General features: G+C 33.3%; 1 protein-coding gene and 1 non-coding gene across 9 annotated transcripts in view; one reads left to right on the forward strand and one right to left on the reverse strand.

Moving 5' to 3' along the window:
- LOC146535975 (uncharacterized) overlaps positions 1 to 18,053 on the forward strand; it is a 134,347-nt gene that overhangs the window by 77,598 nt on the left and 38,696 nt on the right. The gene's annotated exons all lie outside the window — the stretch shown is intronic.
- Positions 1,677 to 1,747, reverse strand: TRNAV-GAC (transfer RNA valine (anticodon GAC)). Its single transcript has one exon. It is a non-coding gene; the product is annotated as a tRNA-Val (tRNA).

Genomic DNA, 18,053 nt, shown 5'->3' on the forward strand with positions numbered 1-18,053 from the left:
TGAGTAAGTTGTTTGTATTGTTATTGAATTTTTAATAAGAAACAGATCCAAATGCACGCATTCAAATTCCACTGCATTATTTTTTTTGAACTCGCACTCAATGCTTAGCAGGATAGCCAGAACCAGACCAGAACGGAACGCTACGGTCCCTACTTACCTCTCGCTTTTAGCCTCATCCTGTTTCATAAACTTCCTCATGCATATTTTTATGGAATCTTTCAATATAGTTCTGCATAAGTACTCTTTCAGAATTATTGAGATGTTTTTTGCTCTTACCGTATTCAAACCAGAATGAATGACCATAGTAGGTACCTCTGCAAGTATTCAGGAACCATAACAGAGTAGGTCAATTTTATCTAAAAATTCTTTCACGCGAATGTAATACACACTCGGCAAGTCGGCATGTAAATTACTTGGTTGTTGCCTGAAATTTTCTCTGGAACCCCATGAGGGATACTTTTGCCATTCCACTCATGTTTATTGGATATTTTGTATGAACGGATAACGCCCGTATTTCACACCCCTTGATGAGATTTGTACCTATATATGGACGCATAACGTTTTATGGAAATGTTTTTTAATGGCCATTATTTTTGCATTTGATCCATGCCGGTCTTTATAAAACTGAATCATTTGTTTAAATTGAATGAAAATAAGATTTATTTTATTACATATGGTTCATGTTGGTGTTTAAAAGATCACTGAGTTCACAAAATTTATATAATTTGTTAAATTAAATTCTAGCCCATGTCATATAAAACTAAGGAAACCTAAATAAAAATAAGACAAAAACAGGCTCCGCCATACTATATTTAAATGAAGCTTTTCTCGTTATATTTCTCTTACAGTAATTTTTTTAGAGCCATTTGTAAATAATTTTATTTTCTCGAGTTCAAATGGAACAATTTTTCTACTCATAAACTGATTCCTTCACCAATTTCTTGAAAACGAATATTGTGATATCCTCGGGGCGAAGTTTGCGTCAAATATGAAAAAATTAAATAAATAATCAACCGTGAAGGAGGATTAGGGGAAAACCAGCAGAGATGAAACTTTCACAGATTTGCGGTATTAAGAAAGATTAAATTTGCTATTGCAAGGATGTTTCGCCTCGTTCTGTCATTGATTTTAATATTTTAATCTGAGTTCGAATTACATACAACTAGCGCCCCCTTGCGGCTTCGCCCGCTTTAACTACTGGATTATTCATATATGAATGTTTGCAAAGCACTTAAGATAATGTGAAAATTAATTAAACCCTAATGCAACACGCGTTTTGGTAGTTTCAATAAGGATTTTCCAATTGTTTTACACAGCAAGGATTTTTGAGTAGGTACCGTAATTTTAAATCTGTGGTACTAATCTTTTCAAGTACTTATTAAAATATATTTAAATCACTATTCTTAGATAGTTAAATGACTATTTTTAAACGGAAGAAATTATAAACAAAAACCTACCTACTAATAATTACTACAAAAAATATGAAACCAAATATATCGCGCTGAAATAATACATTCAACTCCAATTATCCAATACGTGCAAACGCATCTATATCTTCGTTGCTATAAAGGCAGGCGGGTTTTTTTTTCGAGCTTGTGGTTAATGCTGAAGAGTGTATTCTGTCCCTGATGAAAAGCAAGCACTACGTGGCTGCCTGTGAGGAAAATTAAATAGAATGCATCGGCCGGGAATCGAACCCGGGCCGCCCGCGTGTCAGGCGTATATTCTACCACTGAACCACCGATGCGTGTAAGGCAGGCGGGCGCGGCGGACACGCTTGTATATGTAAAACGTCGAGGCGAGCCGTTTCGTAGCAAGGATTTTTTGATATTGTAACAACTTCTAAAGTACTTATTAAAATGAAAAACAGTAAAAGACAATTTCGATCTACATTAAATGGCCAACTTAACTAATATACTTATTTATATGCTGAGAGTAAGGGATAAGTGAAACTTGAGTAACATACAGCTGATGTGTTTTTAATTTAATAAAGTATTTTAAAGGATAAGGATTTATACCATTATGGAAAAATATCCCTCACAATAAAAAATATATTGAAATTACTATTTTTAGACAGAAATATGATCACTACACGTTATTCTTAAAAGATACGAATATGCTATCGCGGACTTTTTTGTAGATCTTATTAAGAGGAACTATACTCCAGTACATTATTTTCATGTAGTACTTACCATTAAAGCAGCGCATGCGCGAAAGTGTCTCAACGGGTAGGACTTTATAGACATTTATCTTATTTATGTTAATTTACATACGAATGTACAAATAATAAACTATATATAAACCTTCCCTGAGAAATACTCGACCTAATGGTGAAAACCGCATCAAAATCCGTTGGGTGGTTTAGTAGAAGAAGAGTTAGAAAGTTCAGACAGACACTAAAAGCGACTTTGTTTTATAAGATATAGGATTGTGTGATATTAGAAAAAATGTAGGCAGACACTACGTTTCAAAAAAGTCTTGTTTTCTCATTTTTATCGTAAAGCACGGTGTTTCGGTAATTAACGCATTATATTTTTAGACAGAAACTGGATAACAAAGTGATTTGTTATCAAGTTCGTTTGCAGAAAAAAATCGAGTTTAAACATAAAAAATATATGCATAGAACATTTTTCGGTTTTGTATACCAAATATCTACATATATGTTATTGAGTTTAGTAAAGCAGATCAGTTCTTCGTAAATTGTGATATATAATAAACTAGTGGACCCGGATGGGCTACGCCTGCTTCAACTATAAGAATATTTATTAAATATATTCATTAAATTATTTTCAATTTTCAATAGAATTAGTAAGAAAATATAAGCTTAAATAATCAAAAAGAATAATAAGTAGATACACATTATTAGAAAAAATTATCTGAGTTATTGAAATTAACCAACAAAAGGATTAAAAGTAACTAAAGGATAGATATTCTTAATATTAGAAAAAGTACCTAAAGTTTTCCGTGCATGCGTACATAGATATCGACTCTATGAAATAACTAAACATTTCTCTATTAAGCAGGATAATTTTAGCGGGCAATATCAAATAAAATAAGAAGAGAACCAGAGTGTAGCTTAAATTAATTATAAACAGCAAATAATTACATAAACATTTACAATAGTTCGAAAATGTATGAAAATTTATAAAACCGTCAACGTCATCTGCCCGTTCGCGTCGGTCATACTATGCCGCCCGTAGGCTAGGTCATTTGGAATCAGTGACATCTCCTTAATTATTTATTAGAATGTTATACAGTAAACTATAATTTCCATCTAGATGAAATGTTAATAGTGACTATTATATTTATTTTCATAAGGATCAATATCAAAATGTCGCGGTAACGGTTGCGTAGCGACGCAACGGTTGTTATTAACATGGCAGAATAAATTGCATGTCAAATTAGAAAGTACTTTAAAATATATTAGTATATATGTGTAATGTAATGTTATATAGCCTATAGCACTTCTGAAGAATGCAGCTTTCATACAAAACAAAAACAATGAAAATCGGACCAGTAGATCCAGAGATCTTAGCGTGTTACGTTAGCACACAACCCAGGAATTGCTGACCTAGGACCACCCAGAATATGTCCCACAACGTTACCCATAATTTAATTTCCAATTAATACATTGCACAATTCTCTTAAATCTTGGAATTGTTATTCGAATCCCCACACCTGCTGTTATAATTAAAATTAGAATTAAATGTAGAATATAAAATCATTCTTGTCTCCGACTTTGAGCAAGTCTCACCTTTTGTAATAATAAGTTAATTTTAATAAAATATTTTTAAGTAAAATCGGTTTTTTTTGGAACCTACGCTGCCACCGTACATAATTGGCGCAGTCGGTAGGATACTCGCGGGCCGGGTCGCGAGCAACGTTACTTAAAATTCGGGAATATCGAATTTAACGTCTCCGCGGACCACCCGGGTGGCTCTCAAGCACCAGCACGAGTATCCAGAATCTACGAGGCGGCGCAGGAGTATCCAGACATTGATGCACCAGAGAAAACAGATTTAACCCAGTAAGTACATTAGAATCTTTCTAGTGATTGCTTACCCGTATTTTTAAGTTTCCTTTTTTCCGTTTCCCTTTTGTGGCAATTGGAGATTTTTTAATATTAATTTAGGTTTAATACGAATAAAACGCGGTTCTTAAATTTCCTTTTTTGGTAATCTAAGATATATAGGTTTAGCAATTATTATTATAAAGTAGTTAATTTTTTTATTATATAATTAAATAAAATATAATTAAATTAAAATGTCTGAATTAGATAACATTTTTAAAGCTTTACGCCTAGTGCCCGAATTTGACGGAAATTCAAATGTTTTACCCAGATTTATTAGTTTATGCGATCAATTGGTACAGGAATTTATTAGTAATAATCCCGAAAATAATTTAGTTAGTATTGCTCTTGCAAATGGCATTTTAAATAAAGTAACAGGCTCAGCGGCACGCTTAATAAATACAAGTGGTATTCCATCAGACTGGAGTGGCATTCGTAAGTCGCTAATTAATAATTTTTCAGATCAACGCGATGAAACTGCGTTGTACAATGATCTCTCTCTTTTAACACAGGGATCTAATACCCCTCAGGAATTTTATGAACGTTGCCAAAATTTATTTAGTACAATAATGACATATATTACATTGCATGAGGAAATTGGTACTACAATAGAAGCTAAAAGAATTTTATATCAGAAATTAACTTTGCAAGCGTTTTTAAGAGGTTTAAAGGACCCCTTAGGCTCACGCATACGATGCATGAGGCCGGAAACCATAGAAAAAGCGTTAGAATTCGTTCAAGACGAATTAAATACTATGTATTTACAGGCTCGAAATGAACCCGACAGGACAAAGCACCCCCAGAACTTTTCTTCTCAGTCTTTTAAGGTAAATAATTTTAATAACCACATTCCACAGTTTAAGCCACATTTTCAAGCTAATTATCCACTTCGTAATAATTTTATAACTAACCCACAACAGACATTACATAGACAACACTTAGGCCCAACACGTACTCAACAAATATTTAGAGCACAACCCCCAAATTATAATCCCCATAATGCATTTAGAATTAACCCACGTAATGCACCCCCACAATTTAACTCGACCTCTCAGGCACCTCGTCCTATGAGCGGTGTTAGTACTTTTGTACCTAGAAATTTACCACCTACTAGACATATTCCAGGACATGATTGGAGTAAGCACGGAAACCCACCACCGTCTAATTATTTTAAAACAAGGGAAATGAATTTCCACGACAGTGACCTTTATGACCAGTACTATGACTATTATGATTATTATGACGATAATGAATATTATAATTACGATTATTATTATTACGCAAATCCATATTATAGTAGCGAACCACCCCAAGAATTATCTCAAAATTGCGAACAAATTGTAGAGGAACCTTCGTCATCAACCCTTAATAAAGAAGAGGATTTTCAGAAACTCAAAATTTTAGACAAACCAAAATAGAACTTAATCTCCAAACTCAACGTCAACTTCCCTATATTCAGATTAAAAATCCCCCTCTAAAATTGCTTATCGATACCGGCGCGAATCAATCTTTTATAAGTCCAGATGCAGTAGAAAAATATTTTAATAAATTTTCTTTAAAATATGATCCTTTCGAAGTAAGTAACGTACACGCTGTAAGTAGACATAAGTATTCCGTAACAATACCCAGTTTTCCTGAATTTAATAGTAAAGATAGCATTACATTTTTTATATATAAGTTCCATAATTATTTTGACGGTTTAATCGGTACGGATTTATTAGATAAATGGGAAGCGACTATCGATTATAAAAGAAAATTATTTGTTACTTCAAACGCGTGCAACCCTATTCAAATTTATAATTCGTGTAATTTAAATTTGTACGAAAATATTATACCGGCAGGTACCTCGAAATTAGTAAAATTACCAATTAATATTCGTGAAGGTGAAATTTTTATCCCAGAACAAGTAATCTCTAGTTGTATTATAAAAGAATGTTTAACTTGCGCGAAAAATAACAGAGCTATTTTAGAAATTTATAACCCCACACGCAACGACATAATTTTTTCTATCGACAAACCTATCCAGGCGGAATTGAATCATATTGAATATAAGTATACCGAGCGAATGATAGAACGCGAAAAGGATGTTCTCTCCCGTTTACGGACTAGCCATTTAAACGAGGAAGAAAGAATTAATTTAGAAACGCTTTGTGGTCGTTATTCGGATATATTTTATTTAGAAGGCGAAACCTTAACGTTTAGCAATACAATTAAGCATTCGATTAAAACGACAGATGAAATACCCGTATATACTAAAAGCTATAGGTATCCTTTTATACATAGACAGGAAGTCAGGGAACAAATTCAGAGCATGTTAGATCAAGGAATTATTAGACCCTCAGACTCAGCTTGGAGCTCTCCCATATGGATCGTTCCAAAGAAAAGCGACGCTTCAGGAAAAACTAAGTGGCGCATTGTCATAGATTTTCGTAAAGTTAATGAAAAAACGATTGACGATAAGTATCCTATACCGAATATATCGGATATTTTGGATAAATTAGGTAATTGTCAATATTTTAGTACATTAGACCTTGCTAGCGGGTTCCACCAAATTGAGATGAACCCCGCCGACATTTCTAAAACCGCTTTTAATGTGGAGCATGGGCATTTCGAGTTTTTAAGAATGCCCATGGGCTTAAAAAACGCACCCTCGACCTTTCAAAGGGTCATGGATAATGTCTTACGTGGTTTACAAAATAAAATATGCTTAGTATATTTAGATGATATAATAGTTTTTAGCACTTCACTTCAAGAACACATAGAAAATTTAGGAAAAGTCTTTGATAGATTACGCGAGTCAAATTTTAGAATACAAATGAGTAAGTCGGAATTTTTAAAAAAAGAAACAGCATATTTAGGTCATATTATTACATGCGACGGAATAAAACCAAATCCCGACAAGATATCTGCTATTCAAAATTATCCCATTCCGAAAACGAGTACCGAGATAAAACGATTTTTAGGACTCGTAGGTTATTATAGAAAATTTATTCCTAACTTTGCAAAGATTATAAAACCACTCACTCAATGCTTAAAAAAAGGTTCAAAAATTATTTTAAATCAAGATTATACAGATTGTTTCGAAAAATGTAAAAAATTATTGATTAACGATCCTATCCTGCAATACCCCGACTTTTCTAAGGACTTTATACTGACTACGGACGCTTCGAATTTAGCTATAGGCGCTGTACTTTCGCAAGGACCTATTGGTTCAGATAAACCCATTGCATATGCATCTAGAACTTTAAATACGAGCGAAATTAATTATAGCACAATTGAGAAGGAATTATTAGCGATAGTTTGGGCTACGAAGTATTTCCGCCCCTATTTATTTGGAAGAAAATTTAAAATTATGACTGACCATAGACCCCTTCAGTGGATTATGAATATTAAAGAACCCAATTCCCGACTGACTCGATGGAGGTTAAAATTAAGTGAATATGATTTTTCTGTAATATATAAACAGGGTAAATATAATTGCAATGCCGATGCTTTATCCCGTATAGAGATTCATAACGAAGAAGCAAATTCAATTGCAGTAAATTGCTCAGAAAAATCCCCTTCGAATTCAAATACAGCAACCGTACATACAGACTCAGAAAACCCCATTTTAGAAATTCCCATAACTGACGACCCCTTAAATAAATTTCATAGGCAGATTATTTTTAACATAGTTGGCGATATTAAAAGTAGACCTGTGGTATCGAAAATATTTGAAAATTATATAAAAACTACTATTTCAATTTCAAGTTCAAATCTAGAAAACGACGTAGTATACGCGGTAAAAGAATATATAAATCCCAAGGTAAAAACTGGTATTTTAATTAATCCCCCATTAGGTATGTATAAAATAATCCCAATAATTCAAAATAACTTTAAAAATTCTTCAATGAACCTTCTCCTTTGTAAAAATAATTTAGAAAATGTAAAAGATTATTTAAAACAACAAGAAATAATCAAAAACTATCATGAAGGTAAAACGAACCATCGCGGAATAAATGAAAGTTATCTCTCGTTATCGAAACGATATTTTTGGCCAAAATTAAAGGAACAGGTTACGAAATATATTAATGAATGTTCTATCTGCGGACAAGCGAAGTATGACCGTAATCCTATTAAGCAAAAATTTCAAATTGTTCCTCCCCCAACTAAACCTTTCACCATAGTTCATTTAGATTTATTTAGTGTGGAAAATCAAAAATATTTAACAATAATTGACGCATTTTCAAAATACGCACAAGCTTATCATTTAAGGGATGCTACTGCGATTAGTGTCGTACAAGGGTTATTAATGTTTTTCACTCATCACGGTGTGCCCTTGACGGTCGTAACCGATAGAGGTCCCGAATTTTCAAATCAATTATTTTTAGAGTTCCTTAGACTACATAAAATTATTCACCATAAGATATTACCTTGTTCGCCTAATGAAAATGGAATAGTAGAACGGCTCCATTCCACATTATTAGAACACTTAAGAATATTAAAATTAAACCAAAATGGAGAATCAGTTATTAATCTCATGCCTTATGCTCTCTTAGCTTACAATAGTTCTATTCATAGTTTCACAAAATGTCGACCTTTAGATATAATAACTGGACATTTCGACCCCCGTGATCCCGTAGACATTGACCTGACAGAACAATTATTACAATTATATATAAGCGATCATCGTGACCGAATGAAAAAGGTTTATGACATTATTAACGAATCTTCTTTACACCAACGAACCCAAATTATTGAAAATTTAAATAAAAATAGGGAACCCGAGACTATTTACTTACCCGACCAACAGATATTCATACGAAACCCTAAATCATCTCGACAAAAACTAGCCTCTCGTTTTACTCACGATAATGTTTTAGCTGATTTACCAATACACATTTATACAAAGAAAAAACGATTACCTATTGCAAAAACGAGGCTGAAAAGAGTACCTAATAGTGCTCGATTGTTACAGACTGACGACCCTGTTAATGACCTTGACCCTAGCGGAGGAAATTAATTTTAGTAATTTGGATAATGAACCCTGAATTTTGTTATTTAGGCTAGTTTAGATTTTAAAGCTTTCCCTTTTCCAAATGCAATGCAGCTGACAACTTTTGAGTTTAATCGTGTTAAGAGAGGACTCATTGATAGATTATGTAATAGATTATGAAAAGTATTTCGGGAAATCTCGACTACATGGACGCCATAAAGTATGATAGAGCCATTAACTTACTAGAAAAATTAATGAATAATTTAACGAATATTAAAAACCAAATTTTATAACTTTTACACATATAACTCAAATATTTTTAATTTCAGAAGGCAATATTCGTGCTAAAAGTAATTATCAATCTATTTTCACTTTTAATATGTATCAAGATACGTTAAGCAAATTAAATACATTATATAAGAGAATTAACTTTTAGATATTAGTTTTAGTTTTAGTTTTTTGACGTAATAAAGGTAAGGTTATTATTATAATGCTTAAGATATTATTTTAGTTTTCAAGTTTCCAATTGTTGTCCTTAAGAATTTTCCTGAATCGTTTGTACTCTGTACCTAAAATAAATCGCCACATCCTTTATTCCTCTCACCCCTTCCTAGCAATTCACGAAAAAGATTTTATGTACCTACATAGAGGCTGAATGCCCGAAGATCGGTGAATCATACCTATATGATCTTATTGTTAACTAAAACCTACAAGGAAATTCTGAAATAACACTAAAAAACTGAAATTTTCGAGGCAACTAAGAAATTTTCCGCACAGCAACCTATTTCGAAGATATCTACTGAATCTAATAGTCTTTATCATACCACAGTCCCATTTTATGAAATTATTTTATGAAAATTAAGAAAAATGAAAAGCCGAAGCCATCGAGTGATGGGAATTCTTCAAAGGAAGAGGCCAGCGCTCGAGATCAACTAGAGCACATTCTCCAGCACTATTCGAGATCCAAGGACACCGAATAGGTGCTGTTCTTCAGGAGGGAGGTGTTACGTTAGCACACAACCCAGGAATTGCTGACCTAGGACCACCCAGAATATGTCCCACAACGTTACCCATAATTTAATTTCCAATTAATACATTGCACAATTCTCTTAAATCTTGGAATTGTTATTCGAATCCCCACACCTGCTGTTATAATTAAAATTAGAATTAAATGTAGAATATAAAATCATTCTTGTCTCCGACTTTGAGCAAGTCTCACCTTTTGTAATAATAAGTTAATTTTAATAAAATATTTTTAAGTAAAATCGGTTTTTTTTGGAACCTACGCTGCCACCGTACATAATTAGCGTTCAAACAAACAAACAAACAAACAAACAAACAAACTCTTCCGCTTTATTATATTAGTATAGATAATATGATATCTACCATATTGTTAATGCTACGGCTCACCATGAAAATGCTATCAATCACAACGCTAATGATCTTTACGGGTTTAATGAGGCGGGTTCATTAAGAATAATAAAACAATGCCCTTTTAGTCTGCCTTAGTGAAATTACGCTCATATCTCTTACCATAATTTGCTATGTAACTTTTAAATATTATTTTTTAGGAAATGAAAATAATTCAGTCCCTTGACTGGAAATAGAACGCGACGGCTGTGTCGCGTTTGTCACGTCAGCCTCAAATTTCTCTCTATTAAAAAAAGCGGGCACGACGGTGTGACTGTAACTACGGTTGTGGGTTCGATCCCCACTCGAGTAAGTGAAATATTTATTTACGTTAATATTTCCATTTCTTCGCTCTGGCGTGGAGGCAAAGCGCGGCGTTGAGTTCTGCCACTCAACACGAATGCCTCCAGAATTCGGTGGAATGTGGGGAACGGAGTGTCTTAACACTCGGTTCCCTTTGGCAGGCAGGCAGAGGGAATCGAGTGTTACCCCGCACACAGCAGGGCTGCTGTTTGCGGAATACAGCGTTAAGCTGATTTTTCTCCATCTATTTATATGTTTATATTAGTTGATACAAGAAGTTAATTAAAAAAAAATTGGACTTTATGAGTAACCTGGATATACATCTCTCCATACTCTATTTTTATTTATAGACACTCTAATGAAGGCCAAGGCAATATTTTGTTAATTAGTTTCAATAGAAATATTCGCTACTAATTACTTTATTATTGTGGTCGGCTCGCGGTGTACCAAAAATAAAGCTTGAAATTTTTAATTACCTCGTGGAAATTGTGAAAATTACGCTTTAATACTATTTTATAATAAATGGACTTGTATTTATAAATGTATGTAGCTGTGGCTGATGTGGTTTTGTTGCACTAACACCTCGTAAGAGTGTAATTTTTAAAATATTATAATTAATATTTAAAGACTGTATTTGTTTAATAATATATAGACACATGCCAGTCGTAGTTGTAGGTTCGATTTCCACTCGATGAAATGAAATATTTAATATTCTAATTTCCTCGCTCTTGGATAGTGCCTTAACGGTTGTGCGTACATTTGTAAACTGCCATTAAGTTACAGCGGCCATTTTGGATTAACAACAATATTGATCTTATGTAATTTCATTATTATGAGAACTAAAGTCGTAATTCATATTTCACCTCAATCGAACACTGGAAAGTGGTTCAAAAGTTTTCAAATAAAGATTTCATATAAACTAATAAATATAATAAACACGGCAAGTCAAATAAAAGCTTGTAATAAAAGTTAAATTTCAAACGTATATCGACTAACCTATTGCCCGGATAACCTTTAAACTTAAACGATTCGCGAATTAATATCCGGTTTAAAATTAATTACTCTAAAGTTAAAATTTTGTAGTCAAGTAGACGTAAGTGTATAGCGGGAAGTGCTAAGTTATTTTGTTTAAGTATTTGGATGTTTTTACTACCAATTAAATGGCGAAAATACCAATTAAATGGCGAAACTTGGCTTGGAGGCAATGCCTGTTGAGTGGGGAAACTCAACGCCGGGCTTTTACCTTGGTTCCAGAGCGAAAAAATGAATATATTAAGAAATAATAATTGATTCCCTCGAAAGGGGATCAACCCCACAACCGTCACATTACACACACACCCCTGTGCCCCTGCGCCACGACGGCCTCAAGCTTCAGCTTTCTTCCTTATGTCTAAATATTCCTCAAGTAGAAATCGAACGCATTATTTAAATAATTTATACGTTGCCTCTCCAACCAGTTAGGTTCGACAGTAAACTCGATGACTTCATCGAGTAGTTACTTATGATACTTATTTGTGATGTGATTTAGCATGAGGTAATTGGGGTTACGATGGCGTCATTTTCTAATTACACGAATATCAAATAACAAAATAAACAGCTTTGACCATTTAATTGACGCAAAAAAATGAAAAAGTCAATATTGAATACAGCAATTAAGAGCACATTCTAACCTAAATAGAATGTACACATAAATAAACGCTTCAGGGGTCGAACATTTCCGACCCAAATCTCTAGAACTGAACGTCGTGCGTCGTGCGCGACGTGGGCGGTGCTTAACCCCTTTAATTAAATAGGGTCGGTTATTTGTCGCTTAGTTCTTGATTTCTGAATATATTTCATGTGTGCTTGTGTGTTTGTTCTTGATTGGTAGGTTTAGAAATTAAAAATAATTGACATTTTTGTACGTTGCTTAGTTTTATTTGATTGAATATTCTATTTTTTTTTGTATTCTTTTTAGGCTCTTTCTCGTCACCAGCGGGAGGAAATGAAATAAATATTTCATTTAGTCTAGTAGAAATCGACCTCACAACGTGTACAATGTGTATATATAACAATAAGCCTTCTTGAATACAAATAATAACTATAAAACATTGATTATTGTTGTAGGAATGTTATTATAGGACATAAAAGCACTATACGTAAAGTTATAATAACTTTACTATTAAATATTATAAAGGCTTTTACACAATCGCTACTGCAGTGTTCAAAGGATTCCCAATGAAAGTTCTGAGCGTAACATGCAAGGATATATGGAATATGTTAAGAGTACTTTATACTCCATTGACACTAAAAGGAATAAAATAGAGAGCGCAATTTGTGCTTCACTCCATTTGATGTTACGTTTTAAATGCATGCATACCTACAATGTAATATTTGTGGTTGAGTTGAGTTTTTTGTAGCTTAAATTCTGGTCCCCAAGCTCTGCCCAATTTTCGATATATAAGCATATTCTAAAAGAACAAAAAATAAGAAAAACAATGCTTATGTGCAATACTTATTTGACCGTACTCATCAAGCTACTAAATAATAAGGAATGTAGATTTCATATAAAACAAAAAAGTAAATCTATCGAATAGGTCAAGAGATTGTAGCACTTCAACAAACAAACAAACAAACTCTTTCGTTTTATTATATTAGTAAAGATAATTTGTCCACAATCAATAACTAATATTCAAATAACTGCACTACACTAACTAATATTCAAATTAATATATTCGCAAGGGTCAAGCGCTCGTGGCGTCCGGGTCGAGGGCCATTGTTGTTTCACAGTTTATTTGCTCGTGAGTGCCGTAGTACCAGCTATATGCCAATATTTACGATGTGTTCGGGTCTTAGGACGTTATGGGAGTAAAAGTTGGACTTAGTTTTGCTTTGTTTGGTGAAATTTTTGGGTTTTTGTTTACTGTTTTGGATGTTTGTTATTATATTAATAATTTTCGTTTTTAGGAGCTTTTGTTATATATAAATTTGTTCTGGACTCACTGCTTGTTTCATATAACACCTGTGGTTTTGTCGTAGATCGAATCATTGATTTTGGTTCTTAATAGATCTTGTTATATTTTTCACTGTATATAGGCGCTTAGCAGCTCAATTCACAAATTGTAAAAGGTGATGGAGTAAATCCCAAATCTTACCATTTTTGTAAATATCACATATATGGTATATGTGTTAAATGAAATGTTCGAGAAAAAAATATTTTGTATATTTTTTCATTAGCTTATCATGAAAATACAATAGCTGTTTCAAATAGTTATCTTGTATTAAAAAAATTATAATTATTAAATTTGGTTATAATATAGCAATAAGATTAAGTGTGCGACGCCGCGTGCATGTCGCTACTTCCAATATAGTTATAATATCGAAACGAACATCTTGATAAATATTTTCTGTATAACACAATATTCTACTATGGTTGGTTTCGATTTAAACATTATGAAAACATTTTGGAGTCCCTAAGGGCATAAAATATACGAAATCTGAAACTCACATCAAGCTCATACATTATTTGTTTGTAAATTTTGTTTTCACAATATTTATAACATATCTATATAGTAGAGAGGTCGAGAGAATACGGCGAAAAGTGAACGGAATTGTTTTAAGACTAGATTCCTTCTGCCTACTCCGCTATCTGCAAAATAAAACGTGAAGTTAACAAAAAATATTCCAAATGGCAAATTATATGAATAAGTATATTCGTTTTCTTCGTTAATTATAACCTATATCTAACGTATTTTTATATCTACACATATATATACATATTTACTTATTTGAGCTTAAAGTTTGTTTAGCACCAAGATTAGATAGTAGCTATAACACTTTTTACATTTACTTTTAGTTTTTCGTTCAAAATCAACTAAAAATCAAAAATGAAGCAACAAATTATGAATTTCAAATTATTCCTCTTAAAAAGTAACGCAATAAAAATGAAACATCTCCACCATGTCGCTCTTTTTCATAATTAAGACTGTCTTCATTGTGCATTTAAAGGTTTTAAGCGCCATATTTCAGAATTTGCTTAAACAAAGATATAATTAAGCAATTACAAAGGTCCGCTAGACATCTTTGTAACATTGTTTTTAACTTTTTTGTTTTTACTCTTGAATTGTTTATAGTTGTGTTATTATTTTAAAATGTACCTACTCGAGTGCACCTTTTGGTTGTGGGTTCGATAGCCTTGTCTTTTGTTATATTTTTTTACTTTAACGTTATAACGCGCGCATAGCACCTGATAGAACCTGTGAAAATGGGAAACCTAGTGTTTTTTTTAATTAATGAGTTGTTAGGCGCCAGAGACTTTTGTCGTCCGTGCCTTTTTTGTTCTTAATTGGTTATTAAAACAAATACTTACTATATAACCTGCCCCAGTTAAAACTGCACAATTAGTCGTTAGTTCAAATTCCATTCATTTTCGCTTACGTCAATAATGTTAATGCTTAAGCGCACGTAAAATATGAAACGAAGTGATAAATCTCTTCGCTCGTTATAGCTACTGATTCAGATTAGATTAATTTAACAGGTAACAGGTAACAAAGTCAACACTCCCTTGACTCTCCGTAGAAGTGTTTGACTGCATCCGTTTAATTTCCACTCGAATTCGACACATTGCGTAACTAGGTGGCGGAACTTAACGCGGGGATTTGTCTTGCCACAGCGGAGATATGTAAATAATTCAATCAAATGAGGATTGAACCCATAACCGTTGCTTTTACGACCAAACGTCACACAGCACCACAGTCTCTTTTATGTTGATAATTAAACACAAAAAGAACGCGTAGTACATATTTTATTTCAAATACCTATTATATTTTACTACTATTAACTGAAGTGCTAAAACGTTAATAATTAAGTACTAAAAAAGAGACGTCCCCTAGAGACGTCGTTTGAATGAACTCATTATTAAGAGTCAGTTGGTTTTGATAATGTATGGGATAATTTTTTACGGCCCATGTGCTCACCGCCTAACGGAGATTAAAATTAATTTGTTTATAAACCTCCGCGGTACTTCGTAATTGCTTCATTTTCATCACATATTAAGTAATATCAGCGTGATTAATTGCTTTGGAAATATAAATTTACATATTTTTGTTATGTGTATTTTATATTTTTCTTTGGTGAAATTAAATCTTCTCCATCAGCCTTTTAAGGTCCACTGCTGGACATAGGCCTCCCCCAATGCTCGCCACTCCGTCCGGTCCTGCGCCCTTTGAATCCAGCGGTTTCCCGCTGCCTTCTTAATCTTAACCAATATTTATATGTTAGTTAAAACTCAATAAATAGGGATCGAATTCCATTTACATTTAGACGCTGTTGAACAGCGCGACGACGGTTTCAGCGTGTTATTTCTTATACAACGATAAAACATTATAATAAATAAAACATTATAAAATATAATAAAAAAAGAAAACTAAACGATTTTGCACTTTTTAATATGTTAAGCTAAAATTGCCATAAGTCTTTGATATTAATAACGCTCCCAGCCCTCTTTAGGTTTCACTGAAAATATGTTATTATGAGCTTTATAATTATGACTTCATGCTGATGCTGATGCAGGCTAAAATGTTTGCGCACAAACACCGACCGACCCACGTGTGCCCGGCCAGCTTCATTTGCATGCCATAACTGTTGGGATGAGGGTATTGTTATTAATAAACTAGTTGTAGTTAGCTGCTTTGCCTGTCGTCCTAAGTCAATATTGTACTGAGATAGATGTCTCAGGTCCATGTTAATCGTGCTTATAAAGTTAAGAAAATAACGTTTTTATTATTAAAACACTTTTATTAGGTCGATTTCGTGCTGGTATAATAATAGAGACAGAAATGGAATAGGGAAACTTTTTAGTGTAAGATAAAAGAGTTTTTTAACCCCCGACGTAAATATGTTATAGGTTTGACGTGCTCGTGTATGTGTGTCTCTGTTTGTGGCATCGTAACTGCCAAACGGATAAACTGATATTAATTAAATATTTTGCGTTGAAGAGGTAACCTACTCGAGAGTGTTCTTAGTTATGATCTTAGTCTTTTCTAGTTATTTGTATATTTTTTAGCTTTTCGTATGGGACCTCCCCATATTATCAGTTTTTCTATATTTTCTTGATAACGCTTATAAATGTCTTACTTAATATTTTTATTGCATTAATAAGATATATGTATATCTTCAAATATTTACGATTTATACTTTGAACAGCTTCCGTATTTAAACGCATAAATATTTGATACATACGAGTATAGTACGACAAACGTGACATTCGCAAAAATGTCGCTCGAATATAAAACGGAACACTGATTGCTGAATGTAAACATTACGGGGCACACGTGTGGGATTGTCTTTTATTGCTTCATTTTAAGGGTTTAAACCAGATAAGTGCTGTTAGCGCGGGCTTATTAGAACGCAGGTAGGGGGGTGGAGCGGGGGGAACTGCACCTTTTATTTTTGTACTACCCTACCCTTTGTAGTATTATCTTTTGGACTTAAAATATGGAAACAATGAAGGTCCCAAATTGAGCAATTAAATTTCGTTTTAAATATTTTGTCTAGATATGTTTTGTAAAGGTACGGGTGAAATATGTTTAAAGTAATTATAAAGTTCGTTTGATAGTTGGTTATAGTGAATTGTGTGTGTGTGTGTGAAATGTTTTATTTAAAGGAGCAAATAAGTAAACGATGCTAATATGTCGCAGTATCAACTATTTTAAGCATTACATTTTACTGTTTTTATTATAATATCTGAGAAAGTCACAAATCCAGGGAACTTGGGTTGCCTTGGTACACTTGGGTATAAAACAAGATAAACGTATATTTAGACGCTCTAATCCCAGAATCTACTGACGCGAATTTTCACGCAATTCCTCCAGAATTCGGCGAAAAGAGGGAATTCAAATGTCCTAATTGGAAACGAGGTGTCTTAACACTAGGTTCCCAGGTTCCATAAAAACTTTTAATGAAATTCAATGTTTGCTGATTATGTGTTGTTATGTGCGTGTTTTAATATTAATTGAATATTCCAAGATAGCAAGGATGTGTTATGGAAATTAGATGGCCCGAGCACATATAGACTTTGTTTGTTCAATATTTTAGCCAGCGTCAGCGTATAAAGCCATAAGTGGGCTTTTATCACATTTGGCTAATATTGATGTAAGCTGTTCTTAATTATAGCTATCGTGGCGTACTGGGGATGTATCGAAATGTGGCAGTTTCATGCTGTATCTTGAATATAGGAGGGAACCATTTCTACTTTTCATTTGAATTTTGAGACATTTGAGTGTTGAGATCTCGCGAGAGCGCCGCTACGCCAATGTG

Source organism: Heliconius melpomene, chromosome 10, assembly GCF_056956725.1.
Source record: "Heliconius melpomene rosina isolate 202511_hmr_F chromosome 10, ASM5695672v1, whole genome shotgun sequence".
In the NCBI taxonomy this organism is placed as follows: domain Eukaryota; kingdom Metazoa; phylum Arthropoda; class Insecta; order Lepidoptera; family Nymphalidae; genus Heliconius; species Heliconius melpomene.